Genomic DNA, 22,598 nt, shown 5'->3' with positions numbered 1-22,598 from the left:
CTGCTGGGGCTCATTACTGTCATCCTGGCCTCCATTCATCATGTTGGCCAGGATGACGGTGGGCAAGAATGGAGCCCCAGCCAGACTCCACACAACTATGCCCAGAATCTCCCTCTGCTTCCAGCCGCAACTGTGGGAGGAGAGAGATAGAGAGTCAGACGCAGGCACAGGCGAGGGATTTGGGGTGATTGCCTATAAAAGGCTATAAAAGAACAAAAGCAATTAAGGGAAACAATTTACTCAGTTGATAAATGACAAGAGGGTTCAAAATAGCACAACCTCCACCTCTAGGTACAGTATATGCGTTATGTAAATTCATCTATTTGCGCAAATGGTCCTTGGTCTTAGCCAGACAGCATGCAAAGTATGGTTTTACTTAAAAGTTTAATAAAATATGGCAATTTATTTGATAATGTCCAAATATTCTTTTTTTTTAAGTGCTCTATTATGATTTTTTTAATTACTCATGCTGTGCATAACATAGTTCTAAGTGAATGAAAACATTCGCAGTTTTAAATCTGAAAGTGCATTTGTGTATAAAGTTATCGCTCTCAAAAGAAAAAGTCGATTCTGAATCACCTAAACAAGTCTTTTTTAAATGTCACACTGATGAAAAATGAAACATTAGCATATTGCCCACCCACTTGCGGGTCTTTTTCCTGCTATCTGAATAAAAATGCAAATTCATTCTTTGCCACTAGATGCCGCTTTAGTGTTAGCTCACAAGCACTGCTTTAGAATCGCTGAAGAATCCTAACTGGGGTCATAAATGCATATTTTAAGAAATGAAAGTGTTTTTGACCTATTGGGATTCGCAAACCAAATTATGAACTTCTTTCATAATCCATAATATGGGCTTAATATTTAAGTTTCTTGTGCTCATAGAGGACTTTTCTAATCAAAAAATTAAAACATTATTTTAACAGTTTATTTTTTTTCATATATTTAAAAAACGTAATGTAACTTATGATTGCAGATTTTCAACAGTCATTACTCCAGTCTTCGTGCGTGACACGATTATTCCCTTGAATAAGTTGGATTTGGTGCTCAAGAAAAACTCTTTGTGCTGCTTAATATTGTTTTGTGGAAATGGTGCTATATTCTTTGAATAAAAGAAAACAGCATTTCTTTGAAATCTAAATCTTTGTAATATCTCTGCCTTTACTGTCACTTCTTGATCAAATAATGAAAGTATTAATTTCTTTGAAGGATTTAACATATTACTATCATGCAGCTCATTATCTGCTTTAATTAGTGAACATCAATTTCATCATACTACTCAGATTTTCTGCTTCACTGGGAATCCATGAGCGTATTTGCACTAGAGAAGCATTTAGTGATTTATTGGACATTGGATCTAAATTACTGTAATTGTGTCCCCATCTGGAGGACCGCTTAAAATGAAATTGCAAGCTCTTAATGGTTGGGACTTGCAACAAACTGTCATTATCTGAAACTGTGATTTACATGACTGACATCACTTGAGCTAAGAGAGATTTTAAATCTTTGGAGCATTTCATTTACCATTTTGTATATTGCAGCATTTGTTTCATTTCAAAATCGCAGATAGAAAATGATCTGATTCACACATTTTTCTTTAAGTGACATCTGTGCTTTCTACACTTCTGGAAACACCAGTCTCTCAATTGATTTATAAACACACAACACTATGTTAAATCCTTTATATAAGTCATTATATAAGCTAAACATTTAAAGGGCTACTTGAAAAATTCTGTCATCATTTATATCTTCACATAGCTTCCAACTTGTATGACTTTCTTTCTTCTGTTTAAATATAAAGACAATAATTATGTTTCTTATTTTAATATATATATATATATATATATATATATATATATATATATATATATATATATATATATATATATATAGTAAAACTGTGGGTAAAAGTAAGCTAGCAACCAAGGTTCGGTTACCACATTCTTCAAAATATGTTCTTTTTGTGTCTGTGCAGAAGAAAAAAATTCAGAAAGGGAATAAATGATGATAATTTTCATTTTTGGCCACCTGAACTCAACAGTTGCTTTTAAAAATACCAGTGGATTTTTATGGTGTGTTTTGTTGCTTGTTTGTTTTGTTGTTTTTTGTGCTGCTGTCCCACATCACTGTACACACTGCTTTCAGTAATCCCACTCTGTATCAAGCAGAAAGGCATCGGTGTGCTGGGTCAGCTGTGTTCTAAATAATAAAGAGAACACTCAATAGAGAAGAAAGGCCTGGCTGCTGACCTCTTTGCAGTTGTTTGAGTTTGAGAAGTGGATGAGGTCATCATTGTACATCTCCTGGTGCAAGTTGATGATGTCGCTGTACTCTTTCTGGCTGAGGTCCTCTGGGTTGATTCCATTGGCTCTAGGAATTCTGGCAGGCTACTGCCAATACCTGACCAATGGACTGTGCTATGAGCTGGGCCTACATGTCGAAGAAGAAAACCAGGTGAAACAACTGCAAAAAATCAATTCATGTACATACATTTGCCATTAAATATAACAGGTTGCATGCTAAACATAAAGAGAACTAAATTAATACACATATAATACATTAGAGCCTTCTTTTAAAGACAAAAGGCACATGTTACATCGCATCTTTATGCAATATAGATTGTTTAAAGCAGCTTCAAAGTAATACAGAAAATAGCGTGTCAATGTTGCAAAATCTACCCCATCAGTTCTATTTTATCCTCAAAGCAGCTCAAGTTCAATTTAATGTTGATTCAGTGTTTTTTTTTTTGCAATGTTCTGATCTGTTGTGAAACTAATTTGATGAAGCAGCTCAAAATTGTCATTATTCAGCCCATTTTAGTTCAATATTGACCTCATTTTGTTCAACTGTTGATATTGCAAACTCACAGTCATGAAACAAACTCTCAATATAACTATACAGCTTGAAGTTGTCAATAAAGTCATTATTCAGTCTACACTGCTAATATTGGCTCAGTACAGTTCAATAAGTTTTGATACAAAGCACTACTATGAAACCAAATTCAATTCCTCTATAAAGCAGCTCAAAAGACAATAGTGTTATTATCGAGCCCAATTTAGTCTAAGTTTCTGTTTCAACCAGTAGTGGGCATTGCAGTCAAAATCAATAATATTTAAGCCCAGCTGAGCTAGGCTAATGGCAAGAAATCAAAACTCCAGTCGAAAAACCAGGCTCAGTCAGGAGGGCCAGCTAGAAGCACATTAGTTGTCCCATAAAGCTTTCAGTGCTTGGCAACACCGGAAAACATTTATATGCTGCAAATCAATGCAGTGATGAACACGGTTTCATTTTTTCACTTCATTGATTCAAGATTTCGTGAATCTGCTCACTCGTAGTGTAGTGGCATTGTCCATTGACTTTCTAACAGAACAGGGATTTACGCTTTGGAACGTACTTCATAACCGCATCAGCTGTCGTCTTTGAAGACACCAGACGCCGGTGCTACCGTGAATGTAAACCTGGCCTATTTCTGCCACTGCAACCTTATTCAAATCTTTTAGAGAATAATCTTCCGTAAGTAGAAAAAGTCACGGATAAAGGCTATTAAATCGTGACGGTCTGCACCTAGAATGCTAAAGAGGTGCAGTGGAAAAGAGGTTCACTCTCTTCCTAATGACTGTGGCTTTTTTTATTTAAATTACCCCTCAGTGGCGACAAGACAGGTAGGGTCATCCCATTAATAATTCAGCATCCCAACATGTGTGCTAGCTTTGATTTTCACAGGAAACATGGCGGTTTGTGAATATTCAGGCTTTGTGCATCTAAATCAGTCACAAGAAAAACGCACCAGCAGTGATCAGACTGCCGGAGAACCCACTGATTTATACATGGGTCCCCAAAGGAGGAACAGAGCAAAGTTATCAAAATTTAGGAGGATAACAATTTTTTGCGATATGATAAATTAGTGTGACACCTAAGTAGATAACTGAGACGCGATATGAAAATAGGTTTAGAGAAATAAAGACGTATAGGCTCTATAAATGAATTGTTTGGTGGGCGATTACCTAGCACGCACACACTCATTGGCTGAAACATCAAAGAGTGTAATTAGACAGCATGAGTGAGGAACAACTGCAATGCAGAGGAGAGTGTTGTGGAGGAGAGAAAAGTAGGTCCATTAGAACAGGATTAAAAGCTGCAGCCAGGGTTACTTTGAGCTATTCTATGAATCCCAGAATAATGGTCGCATTCTATATATATACAATTACTGTTCAAAAGTTTGAGGTCAGCCATTTTAAAGAAGTTAATAATTTAATTCAGCAAGAATGCGAATAAATTAAACAGCAGAGATATTTATAATGTTGTGCATTTTTATTTCAAATAGATGCTGTTCATATGGACTTTCTATTTTTTAAAGAGTCCTGAAAGAAATGCGCTTCTTCAGGTGGAATATTGAACAGCTAAGACACAATAATGAGAAATGTTAGCTGAGCAACAAATTAGAATAAATTGTGAATGACTTCATGACAATGAGACCAGGCTAAAGGCTGCTGAGAATTCAGCTTTACTTCACAGGAAAATACACAGTTATGCTCTACACAATAAAATTACAATTATGTTATTATAAAGTGTAATAATGTTTCACAATAATATCATTTTTTCATTGCATGGATGGATGATGGATGGATGGATGGATGGACGATTTTGAAAAATTGCTGAAACCAAACCGTAGTGTATACACATTACAACATTTGAAACAGAATAAAGATTGTGTCGTTAGTTATTCACACTCATGTTTAATCCCAAACCTATAAAATTTTGTTCATCTTTTTGATGAAATCTGACCCCAGACCCAGAAACATAATAAGGACATTGTTAAAATGGTCCATGTGACATCAATGGTTCAACTTTAATTTTATGAAGCTATGAGTATACTTTTCAGACAAAGAAAACAAGATCAACTGTTTTAACCATGTCCCTACTACTTTTCTGGGCCTTGAACATGGTAGGACCCTTTGCTGTCTATGATGGGTCAACAAGATTGGTATTCCTAAGATAATCAAAAATCTAGGGTTTGGAGAGACATGAAGGCGAGTAATTCATCACAGAATTTTAATTTCTGGGTGAACTCACCCTTACTCAGAAGGTTTCCATCTACGCCAAGGATAGGCTGTACTGTTTTTCCTCACCATCTGCTCCAACTTACCCATTCAAAATAAATACATGAATAAACACATTTTGGGAAGTTTACATTTAGTTCAGAAAGAAAGTTATATTTGCACGCTCATTTGCTATCCAAGCTTTGGACTGGCATGCATATAGATTAAAAGAAACTAAATGATTCACTTACATCCTCTAGACTCAAATACGGATATATCATTTTGTACTGTTTCAGCCTCGGGGCCCAGGGGTCGTCTGATGCAGTCCTGAGAGGCGGTGCGTGGCATGTATGCCTTGCCATCAGGAACCACAAATAAGCCCTGATGTCAGCAATGTACGAGATGGTACGCAAAGTATCCAATCATTGTTCCCCTATGAAACAACCAAAGAGAGTACTTAGCCTTTTTTATGCAACACATTACACCAGACTAGAGTTAAGATCGTGTTTTAATCCCATTGAGCAGCTTAGTTATCATATCACAGACCTGGGATTACATTACATTTTCTTAGGACAGCCTCCAGATGCAACCTAGGTCAAGAATGCTCAGCGGGTTTCCGGAACGCTCCTATTCAAGCACCCTCTCTTCGGGAAGATTTGTTCTGCTGCAAGCTGCAGCCCTGGGTTAACCCTGTAATCTTTGAAAATGGTGAAGTAAAGCCATCCTGCTTAGTAAAGAGGAAAATGACCTTGGAAATTTCACTCACTAAATGTCTCAGATGCTGTTCTTATTGTACCACATTCAATATTCCATGAGCCTGAATGAGCAGCACAAGAAACAGCGTACAGTATGCACTCTATTTCATATATATACAAAAAGGGTAATAAATCATCAGGAGAGCTGAAAGAATTAATGATCCAGTGCTCAGGAATTCATGCAGCATTTCGATTCAGTACAAAGGTCATGTGTGATTTTCATTTTCATTTTTTCCATCTCTCTTTAAATTATAGCGTAATATGTGACATGTTTATTTCCAAAGACCCCACGAAACAAAGTCTATCAGTTCTAGGATATTTTATTTATAAGTAACTCATTTCAACGCATGCATTTATTTTATATACATCTTGTAGATACAAGCATGCAGTGCTGAAAAAGCTTCCCCTGCTATTCTGTAGTTACACCCATGTTACATTACGTAAAAGCATCTGGTGAAAAGGACAGTTGTTATTTTCTAGGCTTACTTTGTGTTACTGAAATGCTGCATCTGAGATGTTTTGTCATTGTCATGATGACACTAAGAATCCGTTTTGTTTTCCATTGGCCAGTAAATTCAGAATCTACACATAGTCATTAGTCATATTTACATGCTGCCAAGTAATCCATTACCAGCTTAGTAATCAGTGTAAAGGTGATAATGGCAACAGAAGCAAGAAACAAAAGATGAATCGTAATTCAATATGCAATGCAATAAGGCACTATTACACTACACGCAAATCTTTCAATGACAGCGCTACTATCAGATATATTTTTCAATGCTGAATATTCTACCATTTTAAGTTCATGAAACTTTCATAGTACATTTTAATAAGCAAAGTATGAATGGATTGTGTTTGCTACAGATTGGGCTAAATTAAAACCTAAAAGTTTCGGGTCTCAGCAGGGTACTTTGAATGTGTGAGAATATCAATACAACCTTGAAGGCACTGTAATGAATCTGCAACAGCCAATACAGACTCAGTGAGATGTGACAGGCAGGGTGAGGACAGACACTGCATTGCAGCACATAACGAAATGTCCGTGCCAGCCTGCCCACTCACTGCTGTTCACTCAGAACTCATACACATAATCGCAAAACACACACACAGCGATGTCACTAGTACCAGGGTACTAAATGTACCATTAAAATAAGTATGTAGCTTCTTCTCTTAGCTTATGCTTTACAGTAACACTAGTGGAAAAAGGAGGAGTTGTTGACTGTACGGCGGTAAAATGCAGCTGGAGATTACACAAAGCCTGTAACTCATCATTAAGCTCTCCATCACTAGCAACTGTCTACAAGCCTGATCATATGCACACAGCTCTTCTTCTCGACACACACACACACGTGTTTTAATGCCAGTTGTGTAAATGTGCCATGTAATATATCTTGGAGGATTCTCTTTGCATAAATATTTCACCAATCCAAATAAGATTTATTTCCTTTCTCCAAATATGATTTATAATTCATAATGCTTTACCTATAATCAAATTTCTATGAGAATTCAGCCATTTTGCCTCAATATATAATCAGCTAACAAAGCTTTAATAAAATGGTTTGATACAGTACACGTAGAGTAAATGATTTGAATAATAAAAATAATAAAGAAAAGGAAAACAGTCCAAAATAATAGATATTAATAATGTTATGTATTTTTATAATAAATAAAAACAAAAACAAGATAGAATAAACAAAATAGAATAAATGGAAACATATATTTAAAAATGTATATTTTAAAACATTTATATGTTTTTTAGTTTATATCTAGATGTGTTAATGGCTTATTTTATGTGTTTCCATTAACTCTTCCTTTTTTGATTGATCTTTTTGATTTATTTTGAAACCTTTCACTACTAGGCAGCTGCATGAATCACCTGGGTGTCTGCATTGAGCACTTTGATCCTTTGAGTTGAGATGAAAGATCCACCTCCGCTCAAAGTCTGAACGTCCTCTGGACTCTGGCTGAAAAAAAAAAAAAAAAAAAACAAGAACAAAAATATGAAACACTACCCTGACCTCCAAGAGGTCACAATCCATAACTCACAATGGCTCATGAGAAGACCTGGAAGATAAAGCGCAACCTCCAACCCCAACAAAGCATTTAATGCTTATTCAATCATGCACTAGCATAAGCTTGTTCACATGGGAGCTATGCTTAACCTTTGTAAATTGCATCATTATTAGCTCAAATGGGAAACAATATGGTATGCTTGGGTGCAAAGAACATATGGATCGGAAATGTGAAACTACATTGGCTGGTTTCCATAGTGCCACACAATTGATTATTGCTGGGTACGGTGATCAAGTGCGTTGCACAATCAAAACAGTTCAAAACATTTTTCAAAAACACCTCAAAGCCTGAGAAACACGGGCAGGAATCAGGCTAAGAGACAAATAATCACTGGGCATACAGCCCCTGTGATAAGTAGAAGCCATGCAGAGGATTGAAGTAATGAGATGATTGACACTAGATGAGTGGAAAGAGAAAAAGAAAACGAGACCCATTCAAGCAGTGAGGTGGAGAGCAGGGTGATGCAAAGACAGACGGGTAACATATGACACAAGGCGACACTTAACCAGCTGTCAGGGCTGCCCCAGAGTGCCAATCATTACCTGTCAGTACATCATGCTCAGATTCTTGCTGGCTTGGTGCTGCTACTGCAAGAAACTGTAGTACACGTGAATTACTATAGCTACATTTTATACAGTGGTTGCAGCTTAGTCTGCGTGAAACGGCCAAATCTCTAGACTCCACATCTTCAAAGGTTTATGACTCAGTCGCAGCCTGTAAGCAATAGTTAGTTAGACTTTATGAGGCCCTCACAGATCCCAGACAGCCAGATCTAAAGTTTCACTTCATAATGGTATGAACCAAAACTCATGAACGTTACACGTGGTGATGAAACAAGGTGACATGGAGTAGATGGTATTAAGAAAAGGCATGTTCTGCTTGTCTTTTCTTTTTTTTTTTACACACCGCCTTTTCTTGATTTTGGCTGCCTTCTAAAATTCTCTGGAAGACGTCTAGGACAGTACAGGGCTGTCACACACGGAGCAAAAGGGCATGAAGGTAAAAATACATTAAAACAGGTAAAAACATATAACAACTAAACACAAAGTCTGCATGCTATGTATGGTATGTTCACTTTGTACACAAACACAAACAACCTGAATGCAGCAACATCTCCCTGCACACACAGAGAGCAAATCATAGGACATGCAGATATGGGTTTAGCTATTACCGTATTACTGAAAGCTATAAACAGAAAATAACGATTTTATGCCAATTGACATTTCTCAACATAATAAGAAAAAATGGCTATTTGTATCCAATAAGATATGTTAGTCCTCTTTCAACATAAGCAGTCACATTAATAAATGTCATATTGTTAGCAGTTGTGTGATTCACTGACACTAGATTCATTGTCAGAATCTCGACAACAAATGCAGCCTAACACCTCAGTTTATCAAGCTGCCATATTATGACTGCAGGGAGAATGCAGCTGTCATAGTGGATCAGACTGATACCGTACAGTGTTTACTACTGCACACAACAAAACGAATACAGGAAAAATGTTAGTAATAAAGGTTAGATAATTTTTTCAACAATGTCAGATCATAAAATAGCCAGATGCAGTAGCAACGCAACAACAATGTTCTTTGTAAAGAAAATATATAAATAAATGATTGTTTTAAATTATTTTATTTTGCAGTAAAATTATATTTTTATAGATTGGAATTAAACGCATAATGCATATACTGTTCATAGCATAATATTTTAAATATTTGTAATTATCTTTATGTATTTTTTATCATTTTAATTGTAGTTATTTATTCTTATCATTTTCATGGTTTTTTGGCAATACTTCACAATAAGGTTTAATTTGTTAACATTAGTCATCGTATTAATTCAACACGAACAAATTATTACGCTCTTATTAATCTTTGTTAATGTTAGTTAATAAAAATACAGTCGTACATTGTTAGTTCATGCTACCTCATAGACTCCATTAATGGTATAATGAATATGCAATATAAACGAGATAAATAAAAGAGAGAAGGTTGTGAAAGAGAAAAACACTATCTATACACACTCAAGAGCCCATACTCATTATGGAGTCTGATAGCGCAGAGAGTTCTGATCCCATTCAGTTCTTCTTATCTCTCTCTACCTTCTTCCATCTAACTGAGGCACAATCATTTGAACTGCTCTCATCTCTTTCTGGGCTGAGCATCATATGCACAACTACTTTACTGTCATTTCATACAACATGCCTCATCCTCCACTGGCAGAGGCGAGAGAAAAGAGGAGATAAATCAACAGCACGAGGGAAAAAGCTTGAAAGTCAAGGGGAAATGAGACAGTGAACGGTGGGCTATGAATGTTGCATAAATACTGCATCAATCTGGAGGCTACAGGACACACTTCGTGCATGGGCTTTTTCGTTTCTCGTCAAACAAAAAGAAATGGCTTCATCTTGCCAAAGAATGTGCTGCAATTTTATGGCTTAGGTACTGCTCGGCATTATTCAGAGGAGGCGAGAGATACTGTGCCAGACTGAGCTATGGCCAGTGTTTCTCAACTCGGTTTTATGAACACCTTCATGGACTGGCACTTTTATTGACACAAACATCAGAACTGCGCTTTAATTCAGCACAAGTAAGCACTAAATATCTACATGAGTGAATCCCAAAATGTTTTCAAACTTGGCAAAACACTTACATTATGGGTTCTATGTGTTAAGATCTATATGATTCAATAGCATATTTTGCATCGATGTTGTGTTCCTTTGTTTCCAAATCATGCAAAAAGTAACAGCAACACTGTTTATTTTAGGCTGGTCCACTTAAAGGAATATAGTTTACCCAATAACTGAAAATTGGCAAAAATGTAATGCGCCAGGCCGCCCAAAATGAAAATGAATGAGATACAAAGAAAATGTAGCACTGCATCACTTGCTCACCAGTGATGCTCTGCAGTGAATGGGTGCCATCAGAATAGAGTTCAAACAACTGATAAAATGATCAAGCAATAATAAAAAATATAGCTATTTGTTATAAGCAAATCCATAAATATTTTTAATTTTAGACATTTATGGTTTTCCATATACACATATTACTTCTTCCAGTAAAATATCTGAATCAGAGAAAATATAAAGGCCAAGCACTGCTGACAATCAAAAACAGCATCAAAGGTGATAGCCAGAAATTAATAGCAGCAACATTTAAACTGATGTGACGCTTTATCGCCTCTTGCACCATTCACTGTGGAGTACAAGTTGGTGAGAAAGTGGTATAATGCTACAATTCTCCAAATCAATCTTGACAAAAAAAATGAATTCATCTACATCCTGGTTGTACAAGTTGCACATTGAAGAGTAAACAAACAGAAAACAATAGGCCTTTAATCGTAGTTGAACTCTAGTGCTTTACACAATCAACATCACAATTTCTCCCATTCAATTTTATACTGTTAACCGCCTTCTTCCCCTCTGGGTGTGAGTACACCACAAAATCACTGCTGAAGTGCGTCGAGAAAACATCATTCCGCTCTGCGCTGACATACTGCTCACTCACGGAGGACAGATACATTATCATCTTGCAGGAGTGGGGCAGCAGATGTGTGGGTGCATGAACGCCAGAGATAATGGAAACATGGAGAAAAAGAGGCAGGAAAAGAGAGAAAGGAGGGGAGGACTGTGTAAACTCACCTCAACTTTTAAAATCTAGACATAATAATAGCAGTGGATGGAGAGGATAAGGAAAGAGTGTGTTGCATGGTTTCATTTTTGAAAGGCTTCGAATGTGGTAGGTGGGGTAGGGGCTGGTTCATCACCGGCAAAGGGAACAGAAGGTCGGGAACACTAGCCAGGTGGAAGCTGGAAGCTATGTTATGACTATAGTGTCTCACACTGTCGAAGTCCAGCAACAAGCAAAATGTATTCAAAGAATAGTGTCAGGAAACACAGACATCACCTGAAACTATGCTATTATATTAATGATTATAAATATTACATTTATTTTATATGTGTAGCTTGTAAACAATGCTCAGTTGGTACCAAAGGCCCAAAATGTACAACAAATTATCACCACCATTACACAACCAGCAGGAGCTTAAACCATGACACAGACTACAGGATAGATCCATGCTTTCATGTTGTTTAAGGCAAATTCTGACCTCACCATCTAAATGCTACAGCAGAAATTGAGACGTGGCAACCTTTTCAGTTTTATTGTCCACTCGGTTTGTCTGTGTGAACTGTACACAGAGAATTTAAAAGCAGTATTCAAGTAAGAAATGTCTTCTTATTGTGCCAAGAAAGCTTTTATTTAATTGTTCTGCCATTACCAATGATAGCACTGGTATGTGTTTTAGCATACCCCAGCGTATTTGAAATGAACTCATTTTGAACTGATGTCTTTCTGGTATTGTATTATTTTTTAGTGTGAATGGAGAAAGCACAGATACATTCCTATTCTGAAAAAGTGGGCGGGAGAATGGCAGCTCATTTGGTACTTAAGAGAGGAAAAAGCAGGCTTGCTTCCACTAAAAAATTGGCATGGTATAATAAAGTGATAACTTATCGTTAAGTATTGACTGGAATCTTTATGTGACAAAATTGGGGATGACTGAGACTTATATTATCTGCAAAGAGACATAGGAACCCTTTAAGATCGCTGAATACCTTAAAAGTCTACCCACAGAACTCAATACTGTCTCATTGGAAACATACCCTGAATAAATTCACTGACAGAGACATCGGCAGCAAGAGTGAATAACTGAGAGGTTGTACAGTAAATAATACTTATGCGTACCTCTGCATTGTACCGATGCAAGTGAGTGATCCTGCTGTCCTGAGGCACATTCCAATCCTTCATGCTCACCATCGGCCCATGTGCACCTGTTGATAAATAGTGCATGCGTGTCTGTAGCTTGTGTGCTTGTCCTGCCAGGTATGCAAGCTAAATGATGGCTTAGTGGGCCACTGTGGACACTGTGTAAACAGACTGCCAGCTGTTGACCAGATGACCATAACACGCATCACTGCAGTTACAAAACAACCAAAATAACATTCAATACAAGAGGGAACTATGCAAAGTAATGATGTACACATTTGCTAAAAGACACCACACTGGGGCAATACTATTGTACTATTTCGGATGTGTGGCAAAACAATGGTACTATTTTTTGTACTATGGACATGAATATTCTATCATTCGGCCATCTGATACCATCAAAGTATCCACAAGACCGACAGTAATTATAAACTCACAGATGCTCCTTTCAAGAATAAATGTTCTTACTTAGCCAAAGTTGCATATTCTTGATGCATTCAAATTTACGCTTCTACAGCATAAGCTTCCATTTCTATATTCAGACGCACTACCTGGAACCGCCTGTCCTAAAAAAAAAAAGCTAAATTGAAGTATATCAAGCATGAGGAGCCAGGCAGTCTGAAAACTGATTGAATGGTCGTGGCACAGCATATTTAAGTTAGACAGCAGCTTCTCACATGGACTGGGTGTAGACTCCCATTGCTGAGTGCAGAAAGGCATGAAACAACTAATACTGAATTGACAACTCAACCATTACTTTCTGCCCCAGCTTGAGTACCAATAATTAGCGAAAAGTTCACCCAAAATTAACATTTTGTCACAATTTACTTCCACTCGTGTCACTCACTCTGTGAGTTTCGTTCTTATGCTACATAAGAAGAAGATATTTCCGAAGAATGCAAAAGGCATACAATCAATCCTATTGACGTCCATAGTATTTCTTTCTTTTCTTTTTCTTTTGTTCAAAGACAAACAAATAAATACAAAAGAGATTTAAAGGAGAAGAGGTGAGTAAATGATGACAGTTCTAATCTTTAATAACTATTCTCACAGGACAATAAATAGATGTTTCATTCTGGCAACATGAATCATCATCTGCTAATAAAACACACACACAATTTAGAGTGCTAATTAACTGCAATTATGTATCTCAAAACTTCTTTGGGATTTTGTTGATAACGATTATTAGACAATACATTTTGCTGAGGGTGTTTTTTGTGGTAGTTCCTTGGCTGGTTTATGCTTGTTTATGTTTAATATTCTTCATACTCAGTGCAAACATGAAGGGACAAAAGTGGCAGAAATTGGCCACCTGCCTCCAGTAGCATTTTTAACCCTATTAGCTATGTGTCATTTTTTATCTACAATTAGAATGAGGTAGAGCAGTGCTAATAGCATTCAAATGAAACCAGTATAAACAATATCAATTTGTCTGCAGAGGTGGTAATAGATGCTGCATCTAAAGTGGCATATTTACACAGACACCGAGTGCAGCTCACCACAAGCTCTTAAAACACAAATAAATTCATTGTGAATTTTCCATGTAACATGGCAACAGGAGGTCTTTCATAAAGTAACTAATGGGAGGAAGAGGGATTACATTTACACCACAGAAATAATCCTAACTACTGATTAGTCAAAAAGTCCTGGTAAACAAACAAATCTCATCTCATCTAATTTTCCACAGAGAAATCCATCCGTCATTCAAACATCTCGTTTGAGAGCCACACCAAAATAAAGAAATACAGAGGTTCTAGGGTTCTGTACCTTGACCTGGCTCACTGCCTCCTGGGCTTGCATCATCCTGATGTTTTTGGATGGATTTCTTCCGACAGGAGCTTGAGGAGCTGAGGTAGTTGGCGGCGAAGATAATCCCATCAATGGAGGTCCTCAGCTCACAGGACCGCACTGTTAAAGGGAAAGCCGTTGAGAATTCATTATTAAGGCTATTTGTTGTGTTGCCACCTCCCAGGGACCACCTCGGCAGTGACTGATAAGGTGTGTGAGTGTGAGCTTATCAGGAGAAAAGTTATGCAGATGACGGTGAATGAAAGTGCGTGCGAATATGTACTGCTCTCAATTCCATCCTACTGTGAGGGCTGATAAACCGCAGGACTGGAAAAGCGGGAACGAAGGTGGCCACATGAGGAAAAGCAGGGTGTCTAGGAGTATTCTGCTTGTGTGATATGGAAATGTGGTCTTCATGACACCCACCAAGTGGATCTACGTGCCGCCAATTATCCAGCTAAGGTTTAAATGTGACAGAACTCTATCCTTTATTAGAAAGTAGAATTTGTTCCCAAAAGTGCATGACAGCAGCAATAGTAATTTGTGCCGTGAAACCAAAAATAAGCTTGTGGTCAATCGATTGTACTGCTTTTTCTCGACCTCCTTCGCTTCCTGCCATAGTTTGTGAGCATTCTAGCTGGAGCATCCACTAATGCGCCTTATACAAGTAAACATGACTCTCTAATTACTGTCTCACCACTGCAACCCATTAAAACAGCTATACCCTGCTCGGCATTTCAGCATGCAAACCCAATGGAGACATAATGCTTTCTCCAGTGCAGCCTCTAATCTCCTCACTCTGGAGTTGGTTTGGTGAATTTGATTTGTTTTGACTTGATTTAATTGGAATAGAATGAAACTTTGGCAGATTATCAAAATGGCAAAAATAAAAGATAGGAGTTTGCTTTACCATCCACGCTGGGAAATGAGGCCGTCTTCTTTGTTGGCTAAGAAAACAGAGAAATATAGTTTGGATGTATGAAAGGAGATGCTCACATGATACAATCTTTTACAAACTAAAAGGAAAATTATTTCATGAATGAGACATTTTACAAAGCCATAATAAAATACAAAAAAATAATAATATAACAATATAATAAAAACATACACATATACATAATTAAACTGATTGTCTTTGTGTTAGTAACTGAATCATTCCTTAAAACAATTTGCTCAAAACACTGATTTGAATAAACTGATGAATTTGTAGCATAATGTACAATATATAGTAAGAGCAATATGCTATTTCAACTAGAAACTATTTGGACATATTTTGGAGCATGATCAAATATATTGCTTAACGGGCAAAAACTCTAATATTATCATCATAAAAACACTGCCGCTAGTATTAGTAAACAACATCGTAAAATATAAATGTAAAACACCTATGCTTTTCTTTATTTGTAAATCTAATAAAATAAATAACCTAACACTCAAATGGAAACCTCTGTGACTGTGGACGTGGCTCATTTGATCAGAATACAAATTCCTGTCAACATTCTGAAGTGGCTCTTTGCAGGACTGTGCTGAGAGCTGCAAGACACAGACAACCATCAGGGAAGAAGTAATAGCCATCATTTTACAGCAGAGCCATCCAAATGGAGGTTATGCTTCGAGAGGCCTTCATTAAATGCACCTAAGGACTCAAAAGCTCCTCAGCTGGCGTAATTAAATGTGTTCAGAGGTAGTAAGGCAAGACAGAATACTGCTTTACATGATATAAGGAGGGACTGTACAGCAAGGGATGTGTGTACAAACAGAATTCCCTCTGGGTGAATACTTTGTGGTTATTACCATCATTTTGACTTACTGTGTGAGTGCAGCTACTCTAACTTGCAGAATAACATATTTATGCGAAAATGAATAGAAAAAAACTTTAATAATTATGGCTGTGAACGTTTCAAGAAGGTTTAACAAATGAATATTTTTGATACTCATGACCCTAATTCACAAATTCTCATTTTTCACTACTCCTACATGTGAAACATCCAAAAGGCAATTTTATACAAAAAAATGTGTTGAGAATGATCTAAAATGACCTTGGCAGAATGTTTGGTAGCGCTATAAACATGTTTTAACACCTATTTGGCGATTCTGGCAACTGCTCAGACGAGGTCTCATATTTTATGGCTCTACATTCAGGCTATGCTCTTATGGAGGTTACATCCATGCATAAAGAATGTAGAGAAGCAGCTCAGTTAGCTGAACTCCCTTCTGTCTATGTAAATACAGTAGATCCAGGGCAGAAAAGGGCAAAGCCAATTATTTTACTATATCACACATGAGGGAGGATGGTGGCAAGCTAGATTTTGCTGGAGAAAACAAATGAAAAAATTGTCTAAGTAAGTAAGAGAAATGTGGCATTAATGAGACGACGGGCTGACACTCACAAAATAGCTCTGATGGAAACATGGAGTGATTATGTGGGGTATACTGTCAGATATTGATTGGTTAATGTGTTGTATGATTACAAGATCACCTCAGGACATTGTTGTTCTCCAATGGTCCATTGAGATCAGACCGCTGCTGCTTCCTTGGCTGTTCTGCGCTATTAGACACCTAGAAAGAATTTCAATTAAGAAAAATGAGTGACACATGAGTGGAGAGGAGATCTGACAGTACAGAGGACAAAAGACACAGATGAAGGGTTGCATACGTTTTATGAACAGCATTTACAATTTGATGTATCAGAATCAAAACGCCAAAGGGAATATTTTATGCAGCGTGAATAAACATTTTCAAACACAACGTATTAAAACACTCCGCAAATGAACAGATGTTGCCTTTAACTGGCAATGCACAGTGCTAAAAAGACACTTTTACTTCCTTTGTCTGTCTGCAGGGGAGTTAAAGTCTCAAATGAGCACTCTGTCTACTGCACATATGACATTATTACTTGATGAAATTCATTTGTTGCCTGACAGGATAAAATGGTTCTCATTGCCCATAGGCAAAGAAGCAGGAGGCATAGAACTTCACAAGGCATTCACTGGACCACTGAGGCACCAGACTAAATCTCACCCCTTCACCTAATTCCTCGACAGATTTAATTTCTATTCTGTAATGCAAAGTAAGGTATTTCGAAGGAAATATCTCCGAAAACCTCATTTTTCAAACTCAATTAGAAAGTCAGCACCTCCTCTCAATTTTCTGCAAACCCAGACTCTTGGCATGATGCATGGATATCAATGTGTTTGTCTTTATTACTTGTTTATTAGCAGCAGCTTTCTAGAAATGAGATAGTTTTACTTCTTTGGGCTGTTCCAGCCAAAAATAAATAAATAAATAAATAAATAAATAAACACTCACACAATGTACCTGAACAGGAATAATGGGAAATAAACTAAAAAGCTTCAAGGTAATGTATTCTAGCTGGGTGAAATTTTGTTTATCTCCTTGCATTAGCAAATGGCTGCAAAAATCATCAGTAATGAAATTCCGTTTTTGGGGATTTCAGAATTGCTTTTGATCAGAGCTTCCTCCTTCATGTCTAGGTTACAATGAGACAGCCATAATTTCTGCCAGATTAGTTTCTTTCTATCCTTTCAACTTGCTACTAAAACTGAGCACTTTCCTTGAAATGAGTGAGAAATGATAATAACGCCTGTTCTAATTGTCTTTGAACTACCTCCAGACTATGTAAAATAAATTTACATCGCATTAAAGAATCATTCTATGTGCCATCTCTAAGCATCACATTTTAAGCATCAGCTCTCAAGAGCATAAAATACTCACTGCTCAGCTGTCAGGATTTGTGAGGTTCTCTTTAGGCATAAATAAGTACCAGTCTCTGCTACTCAAAATGCCACTTCATTTAAAATGAGGGCTGTCAACATTCACATTAATATTTAATTATTATAATGAATATACATTTTTCAGAGAGCTATTTGGGGACGAGCATTAGTGGTATTATATAAAAAAATAACATTTTATTATTACATTAATATTTCTGACTGTTTAAAAGGAAACAGAGGTATGTCCATTTGTCACTGTTTTTGCTATAGAGTTAGGGGACAAAAACAAGAATTTAATACTTCTTTCAGCAAAAATGCATTAAATGGAACAAAATGTATTTATAATGTTACAAAAGATTTCTACGAAATCAATAATTCTTTTATAATTTCAATTTAGAATACTGGAAAAGAGTGTAATGGTATATGGTTATATATGTGTGTGTGTGTGTGTGTGTGTGTGTATATATATATATATATATATATATATATATATATATATATATATATAGAAAATAATATTTATAGTGTGTGTGTGTGTGTGTGTATTTTATAACATTACTGTTTTCACTGTTTTAATAATAATTGTGTAATAAATGCAGCCTGGGTAAAAGACTGCTTTAATACCATAATAAAAATTACATAAATCTTAATAGCCCCACTTATTTTAATAGTAGTATACAGTAGTAGAGTACTTAATACATTCATTAATAAATCTAACAAAATGTTGAATGCATTTAGTTGACTCTACTGCTTTTATTTTATATTTACTGGAGGTAATTTATTCTGAGATATTTGCCCTTAATAGCCACTACAAATTCAGATCCATTTACAGCTTGCTATTCAAATACACGCATTCGTTTCTAACCTGGTCCTGCGCCCATCTCTGTCTCTCCTCTGGTGTGTGAGGTCACCTAAAGTTCCCTCTGGAGTCAGGATTATGTCTTGCTGGGGGATGTTGAGGATTTGGGTCTGCCATCATGACGGTGAGGCTGAGGTACGGGGCAGGAGCGGGTTCGGGTTTGAGCGTTCTGGCTGTACCCGCTTAGGTGCTGGATCGGCATCAGTTCCTTTCGACTTGATCAGTGCCGCTGCCAAGACTGGGCCCATACTCATGCTCATCTTAATCTCAGCTACTATCTGATCAATATCTTCTCTGCCTCCCGCCTCCGCCTGTACCAAGACCCCTGTAAGGTGACGACGACAGAGTTTGCATTGTCTCCTCGTGCAGTAGTCACCATGCAAGTGGCTCTGTCTCTGCCCCACCTGGCGGCTCATCCTCCTGATCGCAGTAGCCCTCACTTCTTTCAACATCCTGCACTTCTTGATCTTCAGCAGCAGGTGGAATCTGTCTTTGATGGATCTGATATGCTGATGGTGGTGATCGGTATGTGTCTGGCCCAAGCATCGCATGTTGCTGGTCAGAGTCCTGGCCGAGAACTTCACAACGCATCTTCTCCATCATCACCTTGCATCGTCCTCTCTTCCACCCACCTCAACCGCTTCCTGGCACTCATCCGTGCCCGAGGTGGCTCAATGCGACCATCCGGTGTCCGCATTTCTGGGCTCATTACAGTCCATTCCTTCCAGGTAGCTGTCATCTCAGGACAACATCGGATGTAGTACGTCACACTTCATCCTCCTCCGCAGCCCTTCATCAAATCGGCCCTCTCTCATCAGATGTATTGTTGACGTAGTCGTGAGCTAGAGTCTCCGCCCAGACCGTCCGTGACTGTGGTAGCCCTGTGGGCGTGGTCTGAGTTGTGGGCGTTGCTGGTCGGCTGTCTGTCAAGTCTGCCTCTTCTTGGTTGTGGTAGGGAGTGTTGGGACACCTCGAGGTCCCGGTGCTCTTCATACTCCTCCCGGGTGCTCTGCAGGCTCAGGGTACGGGCTGGGCAGGAGCGTGAGCCAGCGCGAGGCTCTGTGGCCATGCTGCTGTTGGTCCTGGGCCTCTTCCTATGAGCCATTGTGAACTGCTCAGGCCGATCATCACTGGAAACCCTCAACAAGCGTAAAAACACAACAACAAATAACACATTCATAAGTATGGCAACACTCATAAAAACTTTTATTTAAACAAATATAATTTTATAAATGAAGGTGAACAAGAAAACCCTGACAAATACTAAAAAGGCAAGGCAAGTGGATTTTCCTTATTTTGAGCAATTAACTGCTTTAAGAATGTATATGACCAGCAAACATGAGTATATACATAAAGGAATTGTTCTTGTATTTCATATAGTATAGTACATGCTTAACAATCCCAAGGCTAAGGTTTAATTCCTGTTGGTCAAGGTCCAATTCTCACTATTAACAAATCATTAACTATTACATGCTGAATATGTGCTTTATAGTTAATAATAAACAACCAATAATCAACTAGTTAATAGTGAGAATTGGTCCCATGTTATGCTCTTATGAAGTCTTCAGAGTCTAAAGAGAACACACAGGTCTTGATGTGTGAGACTGAACAGTTGAGCTGGGTAACATATCCACATATTCAAGCACTGCTGGGTGTATTGATCTCTGGAGTGAGGCACCATCTCTCCTCAGCTCTCAGCACCTGATCAATTTCAGTCATCCAGTCTGACTGATGTTCATTCCACTTCTCCAGAGCACCATCATTGGAACTACTCCAGCTGAGATGATGTGAAGAATTAATAGCTGTTTACTCTGACTTGACTTTCAAAGTCTCCAAAGCAGCCTAATGAAGCTACTGCATAACAGTTCAAATATTTGGACCATTTCAATGACATACACATTTATTTGTCATGTAAACTAAAAATAGAATTAAAAATACAAGTAATTATTAATATTTTTATTTATCATTTTATTATTGTAATTAATTTTAATAAGCTTAGCATGCTGATTTGTCGTCAGTTGTATCACTAAATATTTAGATTTGTAGAGTTATCTATGAGTCTTTGCAGGATAAAAATATTTATAATAAAATAAAAATAAATCTTTCTGACTCCAAAATTTAAAATACTGAATGGTAGTATAAAAAAGATGATTTATGCAAGGATCATTGAAAAAAACCTTGTCATGAATCAGGCTCGTGACTCTCCTGATCACCACCGGAGGACACCCTTTCTGGAATATTAGCTTCATGAACCAATTGGCTGGTACGCGTTTCCCATCTCAGTAGCCTACTTAAACCTGCTCCAAGGTGACAGTCTTGCAAAGTCTTGCTTTGCCAACAGCCAACACTTCTGAGCTTTTCACTGTATATACACCGATTCCTGCACATGAATTTGTTTATGAATCTGGATTTGACTCTGATATTCTGTCATGATTTCGATACCTGCCTGTTGATACTGCTCTAATAAAAGCTGCAAATGAATCATCTGCAGATCCCGCCGTCACAGAAGACTTTGCCAAAACATGATCCAGCAGCTCTGTTTAACTCACCACTGAAATACCAGCCTGCTTACTATGCTAGCTTCCACCAGCAACAATTACAACGCCTATTGGTCAAGATGCTGCTACAGATACTTACATCTACATCTCTCCACCACAGCCTATGAGATTATCTGCAGCCCTGTTCAGTGCCAAAGCCCTTCCATTAAAAACCCCATGTTGTTTCCTGAGAAATACAACGCCAACTCACAAACGGCTCAAAACTGGCTGGGAGAAGGAATTCATGATGTTTCTCTCGTTTCATGTTAATCCCTGTGGCTGTGGCAGCATTAGATAGAAGGCCTCTGGCATAAGGGCAGACTGCTTACCAACAAGGATGTCCAACTAATGATCAGCCTCTCTTCATGCCGAAACCATTGGGCCCATTTGCCATTAACTCATCCCCGCCCAAAAACCAGTTATCCTCAGATTGCCATGGTTGGCAGACATTAACCCCAAATCTCTTGGTCTATAAGACAGATTATACAATAGTCAGCACTGTGTCAAACAAAATGCCTGCTATCTCATCCTGCATCAATATTTACAAACCATAATCACCCACCTAACACACAACCAACTGAAGCCTACATCAAAGCCTGCCCCCAGCCTTAGCATGTTTCTTCTTGCAAAAAGAAAGAAGTGGATTTTCTATGACCATATATTGGACTATTGTCACTCAAATGAGATCACAGAAATCAGCTACCCACTGCTACTGGTCTCAGCTGCTCTTAACAGCTTCGCTCGGGTCAATGGGATTTCTTGGTTTTTTTGATGTGGGAGATTGTGTATTGCTCACTATCGAGGAGTGAGACACTGGCTAGAGGGGCGCAGAAAGTTCCATTCACAGTACAGATCAACTATCCAAACCTTCACCTCTACCTCAACAGACACCACAACAAAATCAGTGATTCTTCTACCTGATTCTCACTGCAGTTCAATGGGACATAATAACTGGACATCATTGCTGCACACCTGGCAAACTCCTCACCTCCAGACTGTGCAAAGACCATACCAGTTCTCAGGACTTTACACAGTCATCATGATGAC

The 22,598-nt window shown here is 37.8% G+C and overlaps 1 pseudogene; it reads right to left on the bottom strand.

Annotated features, from left to right (window-relative positions):
* Nucleotides 1–19: 19 nt before the first annotated feature.
* LOC122347929 lies at nt 20–20,119 on the bottom strand (annotated as a pseudogene).
* Nucleotides 20,120–22,598: the final 2,479 nt, after the last annotated feature.

This window comes from Puntigrus tetrazona, chromosome 7 (genome assembly GCF_018831695.1).
Source record: "Puntigrus tetrazona isolate hp1 chromosome 7, ASM1883169v1, whole genome shotgun sequence".
Classification (NCBI taxonomy): domain Eukaryota; kingdom Metazoa; phylum Chordata; class Actinopteri; order Cypriniformes; family Cyprinidae; genus Puntigrus; species Puntigrus tetrazona.
This window is presented reverse-complemented; position numbering and strand designations above follow the sequence as displayed.